This window comes from Ixodes scapularis, unplaced genomic scaffold, assembly GCF_016920785.2.
Source record: "Ixodes scapularis isolate PalLabHiFi unplaced genomic scaffold, ASM1692078v2 PGA_scaffold24__2_contigs__length_7659602, whole genome shotgun sequence".
Lineage (NCBI taxonomy): Eukaryota > Metazoa > Arthropoda > Arachnida > Ixodida > Ixodidae > Ixodes > Ixodes scapularis.
In genome coordinates, this window is record NW_024609851.1 from 6,344,461 (window position 1) to 6,349,262 (window position 4,802).

The 4,802-nt window shown below is 49.4% G+C and overlaps 1 pseudogene; it reads right to left on the minus strand.

Moving 5' to 3' along the window:
- Nucleotides 1-753: 753 nt before the first annotated feature.
- Nucleotides 754-4,327, minus strand: LOC120841248 (annotated as a pseudogene).
- Between the last annotated feature and the right edge of the window lie 475 nt (nt 4,328-4,802).

Sequence of the window (4,802 nt, forward strand, 5' to 3'; positions counted from 1 at the left end):
TTATAGATAACACTGCATGCCGGACGAGCACACGTCATCGGGGTTATACAATCTTATCAGAGCCCGTGGCCGGTACGGAACATTCCTCCCTCCTTAAATTAAAGCTACACGCGTTTCTTTTCGCGTTCATAATTGGAGGCTTGATAGCGATCTGGTGGCTGTCTTGTGCGATTACTTCTTCGCTAAGGGGCCTCTTCGGGTGATGCCATGGCTGTAGCCGTAGTGATGTTTGAGGGCTGCGCTGCTGAGTGTTCTGCCTCAGGCTGCGATTCCAGTTGCTCTCTTGAAGTGGCGTCACCTAAGCGTACGTCGTCCAGCTGTTCCGCAGTAGGACCGCTAACCATGGATTCACCAGAGGTCTCACGTTCTGGAAGGTTTGTTGTAAAGTCCTGCTGACTACTGGCACTTAGAGCGGGCTCTGCTTCTTGCGCGACGTCCGGGTGGATGGATGTCTTTGGTCCAGATGTCCACCTGGGTCTCAAATGGTCGATATGGACAAAACGAAAAGGATCTCCGACCTTGACTACAAACGTAGAGTCGCTTACGCGTTGTGCCAGGACAGCTTCTTCCCACGACAGGGTTTCCCCTCTCGTAGTCTTCACGAAAACTGGATCACCAACTTCCATCTGCAGGTCCCTTCCTCGGCCCTCGTTGCGATGTGTGGCGTCTCGGTTTTGACGACTCCTCATGTCCTGCACAAAACTTGGTTTCAAGAACGAAAGCTTTACTCGAGGTTGTTGTTTCAGGAACAGCTCAGCCGGCGTTCTTCCCGTTACAGAATTTGGGGTGTTCCTGTAAGCAAGCAAGAAGTCGCTAAGTCGCTGATGCAGAGTTCTGTGCTGGCCTGTTAAGTTATCGTGAAGCACTTGCTTGAGTAGAGAAGCTTTTGTTGTCTGAACTAGCCTTTCTGCTGCCCCATTCGACGAAGCATGGTACGGTGGCGTACGAGTGTGTCGAATTCCGTGAGAAGCGGCGAAATCAGAGAACTCGTGCGAAGTGAACTGAGGTCCGTTATCACTAACCAGTTCTTCCGGGTAGCCATAGGCTGCAAATATCTCTTTGAGACAGTCGATTGCTTTTGATGTCGTTGTAGTACGGAGGTATTTTGCTTCTATCCACTTTGAGTAGGAGTCTACTAGAAGCAACAAGTTCGAGCCATCCTTCATGGCGAAGTCGACATGAACTCTCTGCCAAACACGAGTTGGATAAGTCCATCGATGAAGTGGTCCTGGTGCCCTCGCAGGCAAGGTCGTTTGACACACTTTACATTGACGGACAATGGCTTCGATGTCTTTGTCAATCAACGGCCACCAAACAAAAGACCTCGCGAGCATCTTCATTCTTTGCATTCCTGGGTGCTCTTCATGCAACAATGCTAACACTGCGTTTTTAAGTTCGTCCGGAATGATGACTCGTTGGCCCCAGGTGACACAGCCTTGCTCGTACGATAGTTCGTTTCGACGAACGTAAAAAGGCTGCAGGTAATCATCGTAGTGCGCGGGCCAGCCAGCTAAGGTGAACTGCACTACTTTGGAAAGAATGCGGTCCCTTTTAGTCGCACCCGCCACCTGGCTCGCAGTGAGAGGCGTTGAATCATAGACTGCAAGACATTCTTTGGTGTCGTCTTTATGCTTGACTGGATGTGGCAGCCTTGAAAGTGCGTCAGCAGCTTCCATGTTTTTGCAGTTTCTGTGCCGTAGCGTGTACTGATAAGCTGCTAAGGTGATAGCCCAACGCTGAATCCTCGCTGCAGCCAGAGAAGGAATTGACTTATCTGATGCCAAAATGCCCAACAGCGGTTGATGGTCTGTATAGAGCGTGAATTTGCGTCCATACAGGCATCTATGAAACCTGCTTAAACCAAAAATTATGGCCAGGGCTTCCTTCTCGCCTTGTGCGTAGTTACGCTCCGCTGCGTTCAATGTTCTGGAGGCAAAGGCGAAAGGTCTCTCTGAACCATCGGGCATGATGTGAAAAATAACGGCTCCAAGACCGTAGGCGGACGAGTCGCAGCATAATCCGATCGGTTTTTTCACGTCGTAAAATGTCAGAACTTCACTGTCGATGAGACGCTGCTTAGATTCCACGAACGATCTTGAACATGCGTCCGTCCAAACCCAACTCTTGTCCTTTTTGAGTAGATCATACATTGGCGTAGCAACTGTAGCTAAGTCTTTGATGAATTTTGCGTAGAACTTCAGCAGGCCCAAGAAGGCTCGCAGTTCGGTTACATTGCTTGGCTGAGGTGCTTCCGTGATTGCTTTTAACTTTGTCGCAGTTAGAAAAATGCCATCAGTTGTCACTTTGTGCCCAAGATAAACGACGGACTGCTTGAAAAATTCACATTTCTGTTTTTTTACTGTGATATTGTGCTTTGCCAGTCTTTCAAGCACCTCTTCCACGGTTTGTTGACAGTCGTCAACGTTGTCGTCTACGGCGATGACGTCGTCGATATAACAGCCCACTTTTGGAATTCCTTTTAAAACTTCGTCCATTACTGACTGAAAGATAGCCGAAGCGCAGCCGGGGCGCTAGCGATGCCGTACGGAAGCCGCTGAAATTGAAATAATCCGAGATGCGTGTTCACAGTTAACAACGCTTTGCTTTCCTCAGCTAGCGGCACCTGTTGATAGGCTTGCGATAGATCTAGAACGCAGAAGATCTTTCTTCCGGCAAGCATAGAATACAAATCTTCCGGCAATGGCAAAGGGTAATGGTCAGTTTTCAGAACAGGATTAACCGTGACCTTGTAGTCACCGCATAATCGTAATCCTGCGCCGCCTTTCTTCGCGACCACCACCAGAGGTGTTGCCCAGTCGCTTTTCGTGACCCTCTTCAGAATTCCGCTTCGCTCAAGCTTTTCCAACTCCTTTGCTACTTCCTCTTTCATCGCAAACGGTATTGGCCGTGCTTTTGAGAACACTGGTTGAGCCCCTTCTTTTACATAGATGCGAGCTTCGTAGTTCTTGACGATGCCCGGGGCGCTCTTGAAAACCTGGGGATACTTCTTCTGTAATGCATCTACCCTTTGATCCAGCGATCTATCCGCGGACATACTGTACAGTGCTTTCCAGTTTATCTTTAATTTTTCCAGCCAGTCTCTTCCCAGGAGAGCGGGCATCAATGTTCCGTTCTCTTGTGCTATCACTACGCGCAAAGTGATCTCGCTTCCTTCATGGTCTATCAAAACTTTTGCTTTTCCAAGCACTTTCAGCTTTTCCCCTGTGTAAGTGCGCAATGGCACATTTGTTTCGACGGATTTTACATGCGGAAAATACTGTCTGTACACACGCTCTGGTACGATCGTGACCGCTGCACCCGTGTCAATTATCATAGAGACAGTTCTCCCTTCAATCTTGAGGTCTACGCTGTAGCCCCTTGAATGTTTGCCTGAATAGAACACGGTATGGCAGCTCAATTCTTCGGATTCGTCGTCCGTGGTGTCGACGTATCTCACAGCCTTTGTTTTGGCTCCTTTCTTGCAGACGGCTTGCAAGTGTCCCTTTTTGTTACAATTTCGACAAGTGCGGTTCCGATACCAACATTTTTCTTGCCTATGACGCTTTCCGCAATGCCAGCAAGCACTACGCAGTTCTTCATCTTACTTATCTTTCGACCGTGATACTGCCCCCAATTCCTTTCCCTTATCACGGTGTCGTTCACCGCGAACGGCGTTGACGCTGTGCGGTTTTCCGTCAAATTCATGCATTTGCTTTGCCTGTTGTGCAGCTAGCTCTTTCTCTAGCGCCGCTTTGCATGCCAGCTCAAACGTCAGGTCTGCTTGTGCAAAAAGAGCCCGTTGCGTTTCTTCGTCACGCAAACCAGCTACCAGTCTGTCCCTTAGGGCATCATTTAGAAACGTGCCAAAATTGCAATCTCTTGCCAGGTGCTTCAGTTCCGTGATGAAATCTTTGACACCTTCATTTTTATGTTGCATGAAAATGAAGGTGCAATGATTGAGTGAGCTGGGTTGAAATGACCTTCTAGAAGCTGTTTAACTTCCCCGAAGGTCTTCTGAGGCGGCAAATGAGGCACGACTATCTTCTTTAACTCTTCATATGCCTCCGCTCCGAGTACGTTGAGAAACAGCTTAAGTTTCTTCTCTTCAGGGACATCATTTATGTCGACGTAGTTCTCAAAGCGTTCGAAATACGAGCGTATGTTGTCGATTTTCGGGTTGAATTCTGTCATCCTGCCGAGCTTAGGGCCATGGCCTGGTTCTGCCATAATGAGCAAACTTCACTTATCTGTAGAGCGGATTTCCTCGATGCGCCTTGTCCGTACTGCCCGTGCTCGTTCGCTTGCTCCAACCGGCCGCTGAAGTTCATGCAGGGGCTCCATAACGCCTTACTTCCACGCGGCGTTCCTGCGCTGCTCCAGGCCGTCGATGAAATCCTGGCTGCAAGGGCTCCGTGTCGCCTTGCACCGTGGACGGTTCAACCTAGTGACTGCTGGTGGCCGGTAGCGACTGACTGCGCGGCAATCCCATGTTCGTCGCCAGATGTTCTGTTCTAAGCAGCAGACAGACGCCTTGGTGGCAGCAACGCAAAAAGCCTTTATTCCCAGACAGCAGCGCTCTTTTATAGATAACACTGCATGCCGGGCGAGCACACGTCACCGGGGTTATACAATCTTATCAGAGCCCGTGGCCGGTACGGAACACTGGCTACACCTTTTTTTCCTTGGAGTGCCAAGAAATCAAAAACATTGAGGCTGCAATCGCACAGCTGTCACCAGGTCAGTTGAGTAGACACGAGGCCTGAGCACGATGCAAACTTTGAATGCTTGAATGCTTCGTTGTC